General features: G+C 47.0%; 1 protein-coding gene across 1 annotated transcript in view; it reads left to right on the top strand.

The window, feature by feature from the left end:
* LOC137660322 (uncharacterized) overlaps positions 1 to 20,402 on the top strand; it is a 421,696-nt gene that overhangs the window by 43,594 nt on the left and 357,700 nt on the right. Inside the window, exon 2 of the mRNA XM_068395141.1 lies at positions 9,667 to 9,751. The gene's annotated coding sequence lies outside the window, so the exon portion shown is untranslated. The remainder of the gene's footprint in view (positions 1 to 9,666; positions 9,752 to 20,402) is intronic.

Below are 20,402 nucleotides of genomic sequence, written 5' to 3'. Positions count from 1 at the left end.
CCGCTCAGCCTTGAGTCTCGTCTTTAATCTGAAGGAAGTAGATATTACCTCCTCCTTGTCACTTTTTCTCCTCATACGAAGTTATGAGATAACTTGTCCCCAGTCGGTGGTTAGACCTCCTCCTTGGAGCGTGGTTTGAGTCCTTTAGTCTCTGAAGGGAGGGCCCTACGAACCATTACGCCAGGGTACAGATCGCCACCTCACATGAAATACGGTGTTCCTACTCACTTTGGCCTCGGCCAAGAGAGTCAGTGAACTGCATGGTCTATCAGGCAACATTTCCTATTCAAGAGAGGGGGGAGAGGTAATTCTCAGCTTTGTCCCTGAGTTTATTGCTAAGACTCAAATTCCAGGGGTAGGGGTTCCTAAATTCTTACCCTTCAGGATTGAGAGTCTTCATTCTGTAACCAAAGACCCAGACCAACTGGTACTTTGCCCAGTGAGGAAAGGGGTTACTTGAAAAGAACAACAGCAGCTCACCTGTGTGTGTCGGCACTCTTTGTCAGCACGGGGAAGGTCAAGAGGAGGGTCATAAAAAATACCATCTCGTCGTGGATTTGCAAGGCCTTTAACCTTATAGTTAATCCTGACCTTCCTCCACCACCACAACCCAGAGCTCATGACATCAGGGCATGACAACGTCCCTGGCGTTCAAAAAGAACTACTCTATGGTGCAGGTATTGCAAGCGGGTGTGTGGAAGCGTCAGACGACCTTCACCGCCCACTACCTGCAAGATGTAACCCACAGGAGCATGGAAACATATTCCAATGGTTCTGTAGTGGCTGCACAAACTAGTGGTCTAAACACCTCAAGCTCCTTGACAAACAAGTAGCAAAGGGTTGAGGGCTGAGGTTACCTGGGTTAGACTGTGGTGAATGAGTGGAATGACTGGCTTCTTTCTTTCCTTCACTTTCTCTCCCTCTTGGGGAGTCAGCACCACAGTACTCAGCACAGCTGACCTCACCTCTCAGCAGATGAGATCTATTTCCCTTGTGTAACCTAATTATAGAAATAATACTTGTGTCCCCAATACCTCTAGCGAGGTGGTTATTGCTTATGGTATAAGTACTTTCAGATTCCTATGATTTGAGATCCTATTACTAGACCAGCCACATTGCTAGTGTCTCAAACATTGTAGCAGGGTGCAAGTTTCCTACTGCCTACGATCTATATTTGTTCCGTAACTGGAATACAAACCACGCTATTTAATAGGGGTATTACTTTCGGCGTAGCTGAAATGACGAGCCATTAATTTTCAACGAGGTTTACTACCCACACCGTTAGTTAGCGGGGGTAGGGGAGGGTAGCTTGCTATCCCCCCCTCTCACACACCTGTGCTTGAGCTCACTTTACTCTCGGCTCGGATGGTGGTCGGACGTGTCCGCACTCGTCCTCGCCGTCATTTGGCAGCCATTTAATTGCTTTTGTCTTTTCTTTTTCTAGTTCTATATATGTGAATTTGGCCTCTGCGATCATGCACACCTGCCGTGGGTTTCCCGACCGCCCCTGTGGAACATTCATGTCGGCGGTCGAGACTGATCCTCGCCCTTTGTCCTTCTTGTAAGAGCCAACGGTGTGATAGCAACAACAGGTGTAGGGAGTGATCTACCTCCCAGTGGGGAGGTTTTCACGACGACGGAAGAAGAAGTCCAAGCGGGATATTTCTCCTTCGAAAGTTGCTTTGAAAGGAGAAAAACCCATGGCCTCTTCTTCCATTTCCCAAACCTCCTCCGAAGCTCCCACTCAGCCAGTCTCTTTCGAGAGACCGTCGAGTGGTAGCGTAGACCGATGTGTTGTTTACCAACCTCGCGACTCGAGAGATGACGTTGCTTCCCCTAGCGAAGCAGCTCCACCTCTTCCCCCGGGAGTAGCATATGTCATTAACCTCCCTTTTCCAGCTTTGGTCCTCCTTGGGGCTTACGGGTTCGCCCTCCAAGGAGGTTATGCTTAACTACATCCGATTGGGTGCCGCTGTCAAGCAATCGTCTTCACCGTCAGAGGTTGATCCTCTGTCTCTTGTCGGAATTGTCGTGTCAGAGGTATCCAATGCGGTATCACCCATCACCTCTGCCTCTCCAAACTCTACGGTAGCTGACGGCTTAGTTTCTCCCGTTCCTGTTCAACCTACGAGGGAGAAACTTAGTCCATCGTCAGTCTCTCCTGTTAGTGTTTTCCTCCATCGGGGGAGTTCACTTACAGAGACTCCTCTTCGGAGGACTGCAGGTCAACTTGCTGATCCAACGGCCCCCAGAGGGCGCATTCATCGGAAGGCTCTCTTCCCTCTTCGCCTTAGAGGCCTTCCTTCACCTGCGGTGAGGAGGCACCCCTTTGGTTCAACATCTTCGATGCAGTTCACTGCAGAGGAGCCTCGAGACCAATCATCCATCACGGCTCCTGCACTGGTCCTGGACCTTTCTGCAGATCGTATGCGATCTCCTTCGGTGGAAGGTCGTCCTTTTAATGGACACGTCGACCTTCCATCCGACAGACCTGCCGACCTGCCGTCACCATTTCTACATGAGCCTAACAAGGTTCCACCAAAGCACGCTATTGCGCGCCAACCACATACGCGCTACACGCCATGCGCCAACGAGACCTGACGAACGCTCCTTAGTAACTTGTCAGGCCCCATCACTAAACCCTAACACAGGGCATCAAGGGCATATGCGCCAACGCACGCATATGCTCCAACAGGAACATAGCTCCATCACGCGCTATACGCGCCCTTATGCGCATATGCGCCTACGTTCTCCTGCGCACCCTGCGCTTATGCGCCAACATTCTACGCGCCCGCGGCCAGCTGCGCGCTAAAACTCACCTGCGCACAAACCACCGGCGCGCCATCAACCTCCTGCGCAATGGCGCTCTCCCGCACACCATCAGTTTCCTGCCCGCGCACATATGCGCCCAACATCCACCTCCACTGCACACCATGCTGCGCATCATCATACGCGCCAGGAAAAACCAGCGCGCCAATGATCTACTGAAAGTAGTACCTCTGGGAAGTCAGCAATGCTGGCTTCTCCCACGCGCCAACCAGTACCATCGCGCCAGCCTTCTCCCGCGCGCGCTCGCCCATCCTTTCCAAAGGATGTGCGCCAACATTCTCTTGCGCTCCTGCGCGTCACACATGATGCAACTGCGCGCCCGCGCTCTAGGGATCTCTTTCTTGAGCGCGCTCCCTACGGCTGGAATAGATGCGCGCGAACTCTGTCCCGCGCACTCAACATGGTAATCCTGCGGACCCGCGCGCGCAAATACTCTCCCGCACGCACCAACAGTCTCCTGCACATGCGCCAGCAGTCTCCCACGCGCGAGCCCCGATATTCTCCCATGCACGAGCGCCATTATTCTCCCTCGCGCGAGCTTCATTATTCTCCCTCGCGCGAGCGTCAATATCCTCCCGCGTGCGAGACTACTGAACTACGCACGGCAAGGTCGCCATCGCCTCATTCCCCTCCCCGCAAGCGCATACCACCGCGCATTGTGGGAGAAAGGAAACATTCAGAGGGGTCCAGGATCCCAAAGCCACCACAGGCAAACCCCCCAATGATGGGGACTCCTCCCAGGGATCTTTCAATCCCTGTCCATTCAAGGGGTATGTCTGACAGCGCGTCTGTCAGCCAACAGCCCTGGTTCGGTACACTGATCAGAGCTGTAATGCAGGCTCTCAAGCCTGTCTTTTCTGAATTGGGACACAGAACCATGGCTTCTTCTACCCCTTTGAAGAGAAAAAGAGGAGTTCCAGACGTGGTCACTTCCCCAAGGGCGAAACTGACTCCACGCAGATCTTCGAGGCAGGTTCCTTCTTTTCCTCAGACTGCCTCTCCTTCCCTTTCGGATGAAGATTTCCCATTCCCAAGGGAATCACGCGAAGAGAGACTTTCCCCCATTGCACCAACGAGGGAAACCTGTCCTCGTGCCGAGGGGTCTACTCAGTCGAGGATTGAAAGGAACATGCCACCCGTGTCAATGTTGGAGTCTTATATCCTTCTCAGGAAGGAATCTAAGGACTCCAAAACATTGCCGAAGTCCTCTACTAGGACTAGGATGGAGCCAGCTAGCCACTCAGGGAATATCCGTGACCCTCCCCAAGAAGAGCCTTTGGGGATAGAAGGAGATTTTGCTGCAACTCCTACAGCATGAGGAGACCAGCAAGAGTCAGAACATACGTTTTGGCAAGTTCTAACTCTAATAAGGGCTCTCAACGGGTTTTCCGACCCAGATATCCCTCCTCGAGAGGGCAAGGACACGGTCTTGGACTGTGTCTTTGGTACTCAGAAATCCTCCAAGACCAGTGCAGCACTGCCCTGGTCTCAAGGGGTTAAGAGTACCAGGGACAAGATCTCACAACAGCTCTCCGAGATGTCCTCCTCCAACCGTTCCGGTGCCACCAACAAGCTCCTCCCACCTCCTCGCGTACAGCAGAGGAGGTACTTCGAGATCCTTGATGAGCCTTGATTAGCTCTTCCTCTTCACCACTCGTTGGAAGAGCTAGCCAGGGGAGTCCCTTCCGAGAGACTCTCCAATCGGCAGGTCTCGTTCTCGGCAGCCGAAATCCTCAACCATATATCGTGGCTTGATATCTGGTTGGGGACCTTAGGTATCCTGATACGTTCTGAGGACTTCTCCAAAGAACGTACCAGAAAAGCTATGGAAACCTTCCTTCTCTCAGGTACTCGCACGATCGAGTTTCTGGCCCACCAAGTCTCGAACTTGTGGGCAAGTACCATCCTGAAATGTCGGGATGCAGTAGCTGAGAGATTCCATCAGAAGGTCCCTAGCACCGAGATCAATAGGCTCAGACATTCCTCCCTAGAGGGATCCGTCTTGTTCGAGCCTAAGGATGAGGAACATGCCGCTGAGAGGTGGAGGAAGTCTCACCAAGACTCCCTCCTTCATAGGGCTTTAACATCCAAGTCCTATAAGCCTCCAGCACCACAGCAGTCCCGTCCAGTCAAGATCACTAAGACGACAATAGCAGCGAAGACCTTGGTGCCTAAGCCCTTTCCTGTCAAAGAAAGGAAAGGCAAAAAGCCCTTCAGGGGAGGCAAGAATCCTAGAGGGAGCAGCCGAGGCCGCAAACGCTAGGATAGGCAGTCTCCCTGCATGTCCACCAGTGGGGGGATGCCTACAAAGTTGCTCAAACAGGTGGAAGCAACTCAGGGCCGATTCCTGGACAATCTCCGTGATCAGTCTAGGATATCGCGTCCCGTTCATAACATCTCTACCTCCCCTGACGACGGATCCAGTATCATTGAACTCCCATGCCATGGGATCAGCAAGGGGGCAAGCACTTCAGGCAAAAGTCCAGACCCTGTTGAAGAAGGGCGCTCTCCAAGATGTCTTCGACGGATCTCTAGGCTTCTTCAGTCGACTCTTTCTTGTAAAAAAGACGTGTGGAGGCTGGAGACTAGTCATCAACCTCTCAGCTCTGAAGTTTGTCAAACAAACTCCCTTCAGCATGGAGACGGCGGACACAGTCAGACTAGCATTAAGACCCCAAGACTTCATGTGCACACTGAACCTAAATGACGCGCACTTCCAGATCCCAGTCCATCCGTCTTCAAGGAAGTACTTAAGATTCAACATAGACAACAGAAAGTACCAGTTTAAGGTGCTGTGCTTCGGTCTCTCCACAGCACCTCAAGTCTTCTCCAGAGTGTTCACCCTAGTATCATCTTGGGCACATAGGATTGGCATCCATCTCCTCCATTATCTGGACGACTGGTTAATCTTAGCAGCCTCAGTGTCCACCCTTCTTCAACACCTAGACAAACTTCTGAGATTTTGCCAAGATCTGGGGATCATGGTAAATCTCGAGAAGTCTTCCCTGCTTCTCACTCAAAGACTGGTATACCTAGGCATGATTATAGACACCACTCTCCACAAAGCCTTTCCCTCAGACGACAGGATAGCAAGGCTGAGGAAGGTCGTAAGACCTTTTCTCAGACGAGAAGAACTTCCAGCCCAATCGTGGTTACGTCTCCTCGGTCACATTTCATCTCTGGCCCGTCTAGTTCCCAATGGTTGCCTTAGGATGAGATCCCTCCAGTGGCGACTCAAGTCCCAGTAGAATCAAGCGTACAACTCCCCGGACATGTAGATCGCCATGGGACCTTTGGAACTGACGGATCTCCAGTGGTGGGTGGCAGACGAGAACCTACGAAAAGGTGTGGATCTTCTCGTCCTCCCCCCGGATTTAATGCTGTTTTCGAACGCTTCAAAAAAAAGGGTGGGGGCCCACGTGCTGCACCACATGGCCTCAGGCTTCTGGTTGGAATTAGAAAAGTACCTCCACATAAATTTCCTAGAGATGAAGGTCGTCTTTCTGGCCCTTCAACAGTTCCAACAGTACCTGGCAAGTCACTCTGCGGTGGTGATGAGCGACAACACCACAGTAGTGGCCTACATCAACAAACAAGGAGGTACTTTTTCGCAGTAACTATCCTATCTAGCATTAGAGATACTGAGATGGGCCGAAATCCACTCGATACCACCATTGGCACGCTTCATTCTGGGCAAAAGAAATGTGCTGGCCGACAACCTGAGCAGAGCATCTCAGATAGTGAGTACCGAGTGATCTTTGGATCATCTAGTAGCCAACAAAGTCCTGACTTTGTGGGGTTCTCTGACTGTGGACCTCTTCGCAGCGGCCCTGAACTTCCCCAGTCCCAGACCACAAGGCTTTCTAGCAAGATGCTTTCCAACAATGGTGGGACAACATCAACGTTTACGGCTTTCCCCCATTCTCTCTGATGAGGAGGGTACTCAACAAGACCAGAACATCAGGCAATCTTTCAATGACCCTCATAGCTCCGCTATGGCATCATGCAGAATGGTTCCCGGACCTTCTGCAACTCCTAATGGAGCCACCAAGAGAACTCCCTCCACGACACAATCTACTCAAACAACCACATGCCAACATCTTCCACAAAGCCATAGGTTCACTACGGCTTCATGCCTGGAGACTATCCAGCATCTCCTCCTCTCCGAGAGAGGATTTTCGCAATAAGTTGCGATCAGGATGTCTGGACACCTGCGAAAGTCTTCAGCAGCAGTCTACCAGGCAAAGTGGAAAGTCTTCTGTGGTTGGTGCAGTGGAAGGGGTATCGCTCCACTCGATGCCACTATTCCAACAATAGCGGAGTTCCTCGTGTATTTGCGTGAGGAAATGCGCCTTTCAGTCTCGGCAGTGAAAGGCTATCACTCAGCCTTAAGTCTCGCCTTCAGGCTGAAAGGAATGGACATTTCCTTATCGCTAGAACTTTCTTTACTCATACGTAGTTATGAACTTACCTGCCCTCAGTCGGAAGTGAGACCTCCCCCATGGAACGTAGTTCGAGTTCTCAGGTCTCTTAAGAGACCTCCCTATGAACCATTACGCCAGGCATCAGATTGCCACCTAACCTGGAGGACGGTATTCCTGCTAGCTTTGGCCTCAGCCAAGCGAGTCAACGAACTTCATGGTCTCTCGTATGACATATCCCATTCAGGGGGATGGTGGGATGTAACGTTCAGCTTCGTCCCTGAGTTTATTGCTAAGACTTACAATCCTGGAGTAGCGGATCCTCGATTCGACTTCTTTCCGGTTTTTTAGTCTCTGTACTGTTACAGATGACCCAGACCATCTCTTACTATGCCCAGTAAGGAGCTTGAGGCTGTACGTCAAAAGAACAGCCACAGCCCGTCCTCGTGTGCTAGTACTATTCGTCAGCATAGGAAGGACTAAGAGGAGGGTCACCAAGAACACCATCTCTGCATGGATTCGCACATACACATCCCACTACCTGCAAGACGTGACCCACAGGAGACTCGATATGTTCTCTATCGGTCCTGTGGTGGCTGCACAACAGCTGCTTTAAAACCTCAAGCTCCTTATTGGACAAGTAGCAGAAGGTTGAGGGCATTGTTACCCGGTTTTAGTCTGCATGAATGAAAAGGTTTGACTGGCCCTTATTCTTTTCTTCATCATCCCCTCCCTTGGGGAAAGCAGCATCCCGGGTTCTCTGCATAGCTGACCTCAAACCATTGCAGGTAAACCATGCTCCCTTGTGTTCCTAGTATTAAGATTAATTCTGTTACGTCACCATACCCTGACGAGGTGGTATTGGGAAAGTCCTAGTCTACAAGTTTCCATCTAAAGAACTCCAGAACAACTTGTGTAGCAAGGTTCTAACGAGATGCAAGGACTTCTTATTTCTTGGGTGCTCACACACTCAAATAAGGAGTCCCCGGGCAAAGCCAAGAGCCAGACTGTCTCGGACGTCCACCCTTCCTAATAGGTAAGTCATCCCTATTAAATAGCGTGGTTTGTATTCCAGTTACGGAACAAATGACAAATTCGTAGATAATTGGTATTTTTCCTAACTATACAAACCTTAGCTATTTAACCAAACTTGCCCGCCAGCCCTATCCCCCTTGAAGTCCTACCTCCAAGCAAAGTGAGCTCTAGCACAGGTGTGTGTGAGGGGGGGGGGTTAGCAAGCTACCCTCCCCTACCCCCCCTAACTAGCGGTGTGGGTAGTAAACCCTCGTTAAAAATTAATGGCTTGTTATTTCAGCTATGCCGAAAGTAATACCCCTATCAAATAGCTAAGATTTGTATAGTTAGGAAGAATACAAATTATCTACGAATTTGTCATTTTAGTAGAGAGAGAGCCAGATGGCATGGACTTCCTCCCTCCTAAGAGTGAAGTCATCCCCCGTAAATAGCGAAGGGTTTGTATAGAGTGACGGAACAAATGACAAATTTTGAAGTAATTTGTATTTTTCCTAACAATACAAACCTGGAGCTATTTATACAAATTGGCCTGCCAGCCCTATCCCCCTAGAAATTCCTGCCTGCAAGCAAAGTGGGTGCTCAGCCTAGTATGTCAGTGAGCGGGGTAGTCAGCTACCCCCCACCCATCCTGCTAACTATTGGTTGTCTATCACTTTGCCAAAAGTAATATCTCCTATAAGTAGCTCCAGCTCTGTATCCTTGAGAAAAATACAAATTACTTCCAAATTGGTCATTTTGTATTGAAGTATATCTCCGATGCCTATACATTTGGACCTGAATATCCTTAGGGATATAGATTCTTCAGGGACTCTGCTAGTTCCAAGTAGAGGCGTAGATTATAAGCTGCAACTTTTAACTACAGTATACAAACCTGAGACCTTTAAATTCACTTCCCACCTCAAAGGTCAAAGTAAAGGTAGTTCTGCCTACCGCATTGAAAAGGTTAACTGTTATTTCCAACAGTGCTAAAGTCATATTCTCATTAAAAGTCTCAGGTTTGTATATTTAGGGAAATATAAATAGCTTACAGTTTTTTTTATATTTTTCCTAACTATGCACACCTGAGTTCATCAAGTTACACTTCCTGGCCTGAGGTCAATAGTGAGTTCCTAGCTGACTGTCAGGTGGGCAGGGTTTACCCGCCTCCTGCCGGTGGTTATACCTAACTTGTTAAATTTTAACAGTAGTACTAGCTTGTTTGAAGTCAAGCTCATAATAAAGGACTCAGGTTTGTGTATACAGTTGTTAGGAAAAATGTAAATTATTGTTAAAAATTGTGATACAGTATTATAGTATAAGTTAGACCAATAGTAATAGCTATTTTTGTTTTACAATACTGTATTACAGCAACAGTGTTTAAAGATTGATTTATCTATTTCAGAGTATGTCTAAACTAGAATTGAGAAAGTAACAACTGGTAATGGATTTGTATAGTACATTCATCTAAGCTTGCAGCACACGAATTAGTAAGTAATAAAGTTCAAGTCTCAGTTTTAAATGAAAAACTGGGTGGATGCACAGTATGCTCTCAATATTAGACATACTGTACCAAATTGTTTTATTTTTCAGTTTTGGCCATTAGTTAAAAAGTTTTGCTTTGAAAAAAAATATATTGGAAACAGATTAGAGAAAAAAATGATTAATTATTTGCCCTTACAAGAACCGATTTACAAATACTTTAAAAGATACTGTACATGCCTTATAAGCTTTTAAAAACATTGACTCTGGAATATGATCTTCTGTTAATTGTTCCGACACTAAATACAAACTCTTTGCTATTTATAGATATTGCACTTTCAGCAAAGTTAAAAGACGAGCCATAAAACTTTTAGCGAGGTATAATCACCCGCCCTATAGTTAGGGGGCCATAGGGGGTTAGCCTGCTACCCCGTTCACTCACACACTAGTGTTGTGTTACCACTTTTGCTTTTGGCTCGGTGAAGAACGGACGTTGTCGCTCTCCGCCTCCTAACTTAACTTTCCATTTGACTTAAACTTTTCACTTTTTCTTTACAGTTTGATAGTTTTCTTCTTTTGCCGTCTATTGTACAGGCGTATTCAGGACCTGATGGACGCTTCTGCGGGACCTTCATGTCTTCCGTTGAGACGGATCCATAGTTGTTGTGTCCGTCCTGCTGAGGCCGGTGCTGTGACAAGGATAACACCTGTCCTGAATGCCAGTAGTCTGCCTCCCAGTGGGAGAGATTTGGGAGATGGTGCAAGAAGTCTAAGAGGGATTATTTGCCTTTGGGGTTTTCCTCGAAGTTGAAGAAACTTCAGACTTCTTCCTTGACCTCCCGATTTCTTCCCGAAGCACTTGCTTGATCGGTCTCCTCTTGAGAACGATTGAACAGGAGCGAAGACCAATAAACACCAGGACAACTCCGGGGTTCAAGGGACAGGAATGCTTCCCTTAGAGAAGCAGCTCTGTCCCCTCTCTTGGACAGAACTTTTTCATTTTAAACATCTGACTTACCCGGTAGTTATATATTTAGCTTACATCCCTGACGTCACGGCAGAAATTTCAAAACTCATGGCAATTGCCGATTGGGTAGCCAGGTGTACCACCAGTGTGCCCTCTACCCATGTACCTGGAACCATTCCAGTCATTCCTCAGATCTTCCCTGCTGCTGCACCGGCGACATCGTTGGATTTTTCACTCGCTGTAACCTGTATAATTGCAGTTATCTTGGTGATGTACAATTTGGTTTTGGCTTTCACTCGTTTGGATTTGCTTTTGGATTTTCTTGAACCACTATTGAATTTTTTTATTTTGACTCTTGCTCGTTTGATCTCTCTTTAAAATATTCAAAATGTCTAACTCTTCTTCAACTTTTAGAAGGTGTGTGAGAGGTTGTAAGATCCGGCTTGCTAAAGCCTCTGTTGATCCCCACTCCATTCTTATAAGATGTAGAGGTAAAGTTTGTGAGTTGGTTGATCGTTGCGATGAATGTGTTATTTTGTCTGAGAGTGAGTGGTTAGAATATGACCGCTACACTCGTAAGCTTGAGAGGGATAGGCTTAGAAGGAGTAAGAGTTTATCTCGTTCTTCTAGTGATTATTCCCCTTCCCGTGTTAACGAACCTAATCCTTCCCCTGTAGTGGTAGTTCCAGATCCCACTACTGTTACTAATGATGAACCAACTCTCAAGGACATGATGGTGGCCATTCAAGCCCTGGTCATGAGAGTTTAATCGCTCGCAGCGGACAGAACCAAGTTAATGTCCGATATTAAAGAATTAAAGAGTGCTAGTGTCAGTGCTAAAAGTGCAGTGAATCTAATCAGTGCAGTGAAGGGTGCGTCTGCTCGAACCTGTCGTTCTCCTAGCCATAGACCTCTTCCAAGTCCCCCAACCCCTGGGAGAAGGAATGTCGATCGGCGAAAAGAAACGAGAGGCGTTAGCGCCCGAGCAGATGTCCCCTCGAGCATACCTGTTGACGCTTCACAGGACGCTCGCCCCCGCCATGGGAAAGGTGAGGTGAAAGTGTTTTCATCCTCTTCGGATGACGCAGCGCCCAGACGGGGCTGGCGTCTCGCATCCATACCTCTGAGGAGGAAGATTGACTCTGTCGTTCAGCGTCATATCAGGACGCCTCAAGCTCCTGGTTGCAGTCCGGAGCGTTTTCCTTCTTCCGAAGAAGGCTCTCCTGCCAAGCGCCCTGTTTTGTCGGTAGGAGATAGAAGGATGTCGGAAGCTGTCAAGCGTCCAGCCCAACCGGTTGCAGGACAGTTTTCTGAGACTGGCATGACCTCGGTACATGCTCCTCCTCCTCCTTCAGATTGGTTTTCGTTCTCTGGAAGCTCTGCGCGTTCCTTGAGTGACTTAGAAAGCGAGCTTGTGGTAGAAGCTACGTCTCCTGTTTTGACACAACAAGTTGACTCTAATTTTAGTATGCTGCAAGATATGCAGCAGAAACTCTCTTCTCTCATGCAAGTCTATCAGCCTGCGGACAACAAAAGAGTGGCTCACCAAGACCCCGAGCTTCAGGACTCTTCACACCTTAACGCCAAGCGTTAGAAGGCTAAAAGTCGAAAGGTCCTTGACGACGGGCAGCTTTCCAAGCATCGAGAGCCTGGTAGTCATGACCCCGAGCATCAAGCAGTTAAACGTGATGCCGAGCAACGTAATGAGGTATCTCTTATTAATCATCGAGAGACTGGTCCGCATGACGCTGAGCGTCAAGCAGTTAGACGTGACGCCGAGCGGCGTAATGAGGATCCTCCTGCTAAGTGTCGAGAGACTGATCCGCATGACGCTGAGCATCAAGCAGTTAGACGTGACGCCGAACGTCAAGCAGTTAGACGTGACGCCGTGCGTCAAGCAGTTAGACGTGACGCCGTGCGTCAAGCAGTTAGACGTGATGCCTAGCGTAAGAGTCTCGGACGTCGTGATGGCGCCAGTCGAGCCGAGTGTCGTGATCGTGAACGTCTTAGTTCCGATCGTAATGATCGCCAGCGTCATGGTTCTGAGCGTCAAGCGTTGGGATAACGTGATGCCAGGCGTGATGAGTGTGGACCCATTGACGCCAGAAGTCAGGACCTTAAGGAGTTGACTCTTAGAAAGCAGGACGTCTCTACCTCGGTTAAAGCCTTGTCGGAGGAAGGGATCGACGATCACCTTTCCCCTATTGATCTTTTAGAGGAAGTCTCGGAAGGAGAAGATTTAAGACCCTTCATCCTTCGGTTGACCTAAAGAAACTCATGAAAGTTTTTACTGAAGAGTTTCTGAATTATTTTGTGCCTGCTGCTCCTCGTTCACCGCCTTCAGAATTTCCGCTAGGGAAGGCGTCGAAGGAGTCTCTGTTTACAAAGATGGTTCTGTCTCGATCATTTAAGAGAGATTTGAGGATGGTGGGAATCTGGATGCAATCCAAGAAGGACCAGGGAAAGACTGTTTTCTCTTTTCCCCTAGCTAGATTGGCCTCCAGATCTAGTGTTTGGTACGAGACAGGAGAAGATCTCGGCTTGGGAGTTCCTGCCTCTGCCCAAGCAGACTTTTCGAGTCTGGTAGACGCTCCTTGTCGGACGGCCATGAGAAGGACCAAAATACTCTGGTCAACGTCAGAGCTTGATCATCTCAAAGGCGTCTTCAGAGCTTTCGAGGTACAGTGAACCCTCGTTTATCGCGGTAGATAGGTTCCAGACCCGGCCGCGATATGTGAAAATCCGCGAAGTAGTGACACCATATTTACCTATTTATTTAACATATATATTCAGACTTTTAAAACCTTCCCTTGTACGTAGTACTGTTAACAAACTACCCTTTAATGTACAGAACACTTAATGCATGTACTACAGTACCCTAAATTAAAACAGGCACAAATATTAAAGGCGATTTTATATCATGCGTTTCCTAAACACGCCAAATAGCACGATAAAAAATGGCAACCAATGTTTTGTTTATGTTTATCTCTGATCATAATGAAGAAACAAACGCATTTTCACATCTGTGTATAGGTTAGCTTTTGCATTCATTATATTGATTATTCAGTACAGTATGTTGATTTGGTTATTACTAATGTTTTACTTAATTTTTCTTAGGACTTCCAAATGAAATGTTTTTCTTTATGACGCCGCCTTAAACGACGGCGTCATAAAGTACGCTCAGTAAACAAACTAAGGAATTTAACGCGCATGATGAAAGTGATAAATAATGATATTACAGTAAAAGCTTTTATAAAATATGTTATTACAAATATTATTTACCGTATCTATATAAAATCATACATACGTAGCAAAGCAGGAAAACAATCTACGAGAGAGAGAGAGAGAGAGAGAGAGAGAGAGAGAGAGAGAGAGAGAGAGAGAGAGTTGTTTTACATACGTAAATGTAAATTTTAAACAAAAAAAAATAGCCCCATTTCATATAAAATAGATTACAAATATTTTACTTTATCATATTACAGTAGTCTGTATACTGTAATACTGTAAAGTTCAGTACAGTATGTTGTTGTTATAGTCGTGGCGATGAAATTCTCACGAAACAAAAACACGCCATTTGATTACAACAGCTGATTCACTCTCTCTCTCTCTCTCTCTCTCTCTCTCTCTCTCTCTCTCTCTCTCTCTCTCTCTCTCTCTCTCTCTCTCTCTCTTCGTGTTATACAATACTTACATTTAGATGAAGAAACTAAAATTAGTTTTCTTAGTGTCAATTAAATACGAAACGAAAAAATTAGGCCGAGTCTACATCCATTTCAATCATAGCTAAAAATACGGCATCCGATTTCATCAGCAAACCACTATTTTTTGGGAAATATCATTTTATTCTAGAAAATTGCCACTCTTTAAATAGTAAATTGCACATTAAGAAAGCGTGTACTTTTGTTTTTAAATTTCGGGTGTGTTTTAAAAATCGAGTATTGTTGACTTCTTTTTGTTTTACTTTTGGCTGTGATTAGATCAGCTGTCATCTAGCTGCCGCTCTTGAGTGTGTACGAATACACTAACAAAGTATCGTTTATACCATTTCTTAACTTATTCAAACCGTCTACAGTATACAGTTGATATTACATAAGCACCAATGTGTTATAACCTATCAAATTTTTTTGTTTATTACATTTAAACCCCTCTCTCTCTCTCTCTCTCTCTCTCTCTCTCTCTCTCTCTCTCTCTCTCTCTCTCTCTCTCTCTCTGTGGGCTACTTTTCACTACCTCCCATTCCTTACCTCTCTCTACCTCTCTCTCTCTGTGGGCTACTTTTCACTACCTCCCATTCCTTACCTCTCTCTATCTCTCTAACAAATGATATCTTTGTTGCTCCTCAAAGTTTCATTTATATTGAAAATCGATCATGATTCAATTTTCCTTACTTTCTCCAATCTCGCACCATCGGTCACATCGCGGTATTTTCGATATTTCCGGAAAATCCGCGATATATGTATATACATGGGTTATGAAAAAAATCCGCGAAGTGGTGAATCCGCGATGGTCGAACCGCGAAGTAGCGAGGGTTCACTGTATTCGATTTCCTTGACTGGACTCTGGGAGCCTTGGGGGAAAAAGGTTTCTGCCTTGAAGGATGTGGAGACTGATAGTCTCATTGACATTATGTCGTGCATGGATAAAGCCCTAAGGGATGGATCCAATGAGTTGGCAGCTCTTTTCTCGACGGGTGTTCTTAAGAAAAGAACCCAAATGTGTTCTTTTCTGTCCATTGGGGTTACGTACACCAATTCAGAAATCAGAATTGCTGTACGCACCTCATTCTTCCTCTTTTTCCTCAAGAGGTGGTCAGAGAGGTCTCTTCCGCTTTAATCCAAAAGGCCACACAGGATTTGGTGTCAAAAACAGCAAGGAAGGTTCTGCCTATTTCTTTCACTAGCCGCAAGCCTAAGGAAGAAGCTCCATTCCCTCAGTTTTCACAGCCCTTTCGAGGGAAAACTTTTAGTGGGGGTAGTTCCAGACCCGAGGGAAGGAGAGCAAGGAGAAGAGGATCCAAACCAGGGCGAAGCAGAGTCTGACTGCATTCGCCTTCAGACAGCAGTAGGAGCCTGACTAAACAACTTCTGCGAGCTTGGGAGAAGAGAGGAGCAGACTTTTGGTCTGTACAATTACTGAAGGAGGGATACAAAATTCCTTTTATAGGGAAACCTCCTTTAGTAGTAGCTCCAATAGGTCTCTCTGCCAGATACAGAGAGGAGTCAAAGAGGCAGGCTATGCAACTTCAAATGTCTCTCTTGTTGGAGAAGGAGGCAATAGAGAGGGTGCGAGATTTGCGGTCCTCAGGTTTCTACAAACGCTTATTCCTGGTTCCCAAGAACTCGGGGGGATGGAGACCAGTCTTGGACGTAAGTGCTCTCAACACCTTCGTTCAGAAGACAAAGTTCTCTATGGAGACATCGAAGTCAGTCCTAGCAGCAGTAAGAAAGGATGACTGGATAGTCTCTTTAAACCTCCAAGATGCTTACTTCCATATCCCCATTCATCCGAGCTTCAAGCATTACCTCAGGTTCGTTTACAAGGAGGAAGTTTTCCAGTTTCGGGCCCTTTGTTTCAGCTGTAGCACCGCCCTTCAAATATTTACGAAGCTGATGTTAAATGTAGCAAGCATACAGCATTCAAAAGATATCAGAGCCTCCCTGTATCTGGACGACTGGCTACTCAGAGCTCATTCCTACTATCGCTGCCTGGAGGATCTACAGATGACGTTGAGGTTATCAGAAGAACTGGGTCTTCTAATAAACAGAGACAAGTCTCAACTGACACCATCCCAAAAGATCCTTTATTTGGGGATGGAGATTCAGAGTCAAGTTTTTCGGGCTTTTCCGTCAGCCTCAAGGACGGAGCAAGCCCTCTTGAAACTTCGTTCCTTTCTAAAGAAACGGAGGTGTTCTGTGAGAGAGTGGATGAGTCTGCTGGGAACCCTCTCCTCGTTGGAGCAGTTTGTCTCCCTGGTAAGACTGAATCTTCGCCCTCTTCAGTTCCACCTCAGTCATCATTGGGACAAGGAAAAGGAACTAGAGACAAAATGCATCCCCATTACGGAATCCGTAAAAACTTGCCTTCAGTGGTGGAACGACCCGGGCAAACTTCAAGAAGGTCTCTCCCTGGAACAGAGGAACCCAGACCTTGTGTTGTGTTCCAACGCCTCGGACTCGAGGTGGGGAGCAACACTGGGCAAGTTGGAGATTTCGGGTCCATGGACAAAAGATTAGGAGAGCCTCCACATAAACCAGAAGGAGCTGTCGGCAGTCCTGTTGGCCCTCAAAGGCTTCGAAGGGTCAGTATTGAACAGAGTGGTGCAGGTCAATGCCGACAACACTACAGCGTTGGCCTACATAGCCTAACAAGGCGTAACCCACTCGAGATCCCTTTACGAGACTGCGAGAGCTCTTCTTTACTGGGCAAAAGAGAAGAATGTAACCCTTGTAACAAGGTTCATTCCGGGGGAAGAGAACGTGATGGCAGAGAGTCTCAGCTGGAGATGTCAAGTTCTGTCCACAGAATGGACACTTCATCAAGAGGTCTGCAAGAACCTGTGGCGGATTTGGGGTCGTCCTTGTATAGACCTGTTCGCAACCTCGAAGACGAAGAGGTTAGAGACATACTGCTCCCCAGTGCCAGATCTCGAAGCAGTCCACATAGACGCTTTCCTTTTAGACTGGTCCCACCTGGACGTGTACGCATTCCCTCTGTTCAAGATTGTGCACAAAGTGATGCAAAAATTTGTGTCACACGAGGGAACCAGATTGACTCTAGTGGCCCCCTTTTGGGCTTCAAGAGAATGGTTCACAGAGGTACTAGAATGGATGGTGGACATCCCGAGAAGCCTTCCATTAAGAGTAGATCTACTCAGACAACCCCACTTGGAAAGGTACCATCAAAACCTCCAAGCTGTACATCTAATTGCCTTCAGACTATCGAAAACTCACAAGAGGTATAGGCTTTTCGAAGGAGGCAGCTAGGGCTATTGCAAGAGCAAGGAGGACTTCTACCATCAAGGTTTACCAATCCAAGTGGGAGGTTTTTAGAGAATGGTGCAGAGTCAACTCTGTTTCCTCGTCCAGTACCTCTATGACTCAGATTGCTGACTTCCTGTTATACCTTAGATTCCTTAGAAGGAAATGTTGGTTTTCATCTTCTACCATCAAGGGATACAGGAGCATGTTAGCGGCCGTCTTTAGGCATAGGAACTTGGAACTTTCTAATAATAAAGACCTCCAGGATCTTCTCAAATCCTTTGAAACATCTAAGGAACAGCACCAGGAATCACCAGCTTGGAATCTGGATATAGTCCTGAAGTTCCTAATGAGTGACAGGTTTGAGCCCTTGCACTCAGCTTCGTTTAAGGACCTCACTATGAAGACTCTCTTTTCGGTCAGTCTGTCGACAGCTAAAAGGGTCAGTGAGATTCATGCCTTTAGTAAGAACATAAGTTTTAGAGATAACAAAGCTATCTGCTCCTTGCAGCTAAGCTTTCTTGCCAAGGACGAACGCCCTTCTCAACAAGGCTTTTGAGATTCCGAACCTTTCGAATGTGGTTGGTGAGGAATTGGAGAAGGTCCTGTGCCCAGTAAGAGCCCTGAAGTTTTACCTGGAAAGAACGAAAGAGTTACGAGGCAAGTCAGAAGCTCTTTGGTGCTCGGTCAAGAAGCCTTCGTTACAGATGTCGAAGAATGCACTATCCTTCTTCATCAGGCTCTTAATAAGAGAGGCTCATTCACATTGTAGTGAGGCAGACCTCAAGCTTTTGAAAGTCAAGACCCATGAAGTTAGAGCTGTAGCAACTTCTGTAGCCTTCAAGCAGAATAGGTCTTTACAAATCATTATGGACACAATCTTTTGGATTAGTAAATCTGTGTTCGCCTCACATTATTTGAAACTTGTCCAGACTCTTTATGAGGACTGCTACACTCTGGGACCATTCATAGCAGCGAGTGCAGTAGGGGGGGAAGGATCTACCACTACATTCCCGTAACCTAATACCCTTTTCTTCTCTTGGAACTGTTGTATTTTTATGGCTGTTTGTGGAGATTGGACGACGGTCTTTCACAATCATTGATTTTAGTCAGGTGGTCAGTTTGTTCCTTGAGAGTGCCCGGAACAAGAGTATTGGAGGAGATCCTGTCACATAGAGGTATTTACACTGGTTTGACAGCTCCTAGAGGTCTTCAGCCCCCCTGGGTGGATCGCTGGATCTCGTAAGGAAAGCTGACATAATGAAGCATGAATTCATTGAAGTCAGCTTCCTTATCAGGTACGAACCCTTAACCTTGTTTATCTCTCAAGTAAATTCCAACAATGTTGGCTGTCTCTGACCCTCCACCAAAGGTTTCAATCAGCTATATATATAACTACCGGTTAAGTCAGATGTTTAAAAATGATATTTTCATAATAAAATAAATTTTTGAACATACTTACCCAGTAGTTATATATAATTTAATTCCTCCCCCCCCTCCTCCCCTCTGGAGACCTAAGGGCATGGAAGATCTGAGGAATGACTGGAATGATTCCAAGTACCTGGGTAGAGGGCGCACTGGTGGTACACCTGGCTACCGAATCGACGATTGCCGCAAGTTTTGAAATCTCTACCGTGACGTCAGGGACGTAAGCTATATATATAACTACCGGGTAAGTATGTTCAAAAATTTATTTTATGAAAATATCATTTTTCTGATGCAGCTCTGTCCCTTCCCTTGGAGAGAACTTTTTCATTTCCTGATGTTTTACAGGTTTGGCCATCGTTCAGAATGACTGTTCCCCCGTAGAAGGAGGCGTTGTTAGAACTTCTTCAACTTGGCGCTGAAAGGAAGCAGACACTGGCTTTCTCCAAAATAGAAGCCTCTACCCAAATGGGTATGGAACTCCAAGATCCTGGAGTGTCTTCCACCCCTGCCGCCGAAGGATTTCACCCTTCATCGTCACTTGCATCGCCTGCCATTGCCAAAGACTCCGCTCTACCCTATGCTGAAACTTCTCTTCCGTCGGGGGAGGAGTAAAGTCCGAGGCAGGTTTAGGTTTCTCCTGTGGCTGGTCACCTCTCTCATTTACAATTGAGGCCTTCCCAAGAAACTCCGTTCCTTAGGCTTTTCAGATGTCGCCTTGCTACTCCGCTGACTCCCATAACTTCGGAGCAGGTCTCCCCTGCGGAGGAACTTTGCCGTTGTCAATAAGTTTTCTTTCCCTATTGCCAGAATGCAATTGTCGACAGAAGTCCTCTCCGTCACAAGGATCGTCACTCCTCCTCGTCAAGGGAGCGTAGTCCTCGCCGGCCCTCCAGACGTTCTCCTTCTCTATCTGTCAGAAGATGTCTCTTCAACTCTATTAAGGACCAATGATTCTCTCACTCTCCTTTTGGACATTCACCATTGACGTCTCGTCACTCGCCAGCTGTTTGTCTCGCGTTACCCAGTAACCGTCACTCGTCACCTCGTGATCGTCACTTGCTTCCTCGTGATCATCACTCTACATCTTGTCACTCATCTACTCTTATGCCGTTCGCCAGCTCGTGACTATCACCCTCAAGCTCTTCGTCATCGGTCAGCTCAGGCTCATCACTTGCCTCCTCCTCAATGTTCGCCATCTTACATTCATTTGCCCCATCGCCGTTTTCCAGCTCTGTAGCGTTTGCCTTCTTGTCATTCTCTAATTCTACAGTGTTCGCCAGCTCTGCA

This window comes from Palaemon carinicauda, chromosome 20 (assembly GCF_036898095.1).
Source record: "Palaemon carinicauda isolate YSFRI2023 chromosome 20, ASM3689809v2, whole genome shotgun sequence".
In the NCBI taxonomy this organism is placed as follows: Eukaryota; Metazoa; Arthropoda; class Malacostraca; order Decapoda; family Palaemonidae; genus Palaemon; species Palaemon carinicauda.
This window is presented reverse-complemented; position numbering and strand designations above follow the sequence as displayed.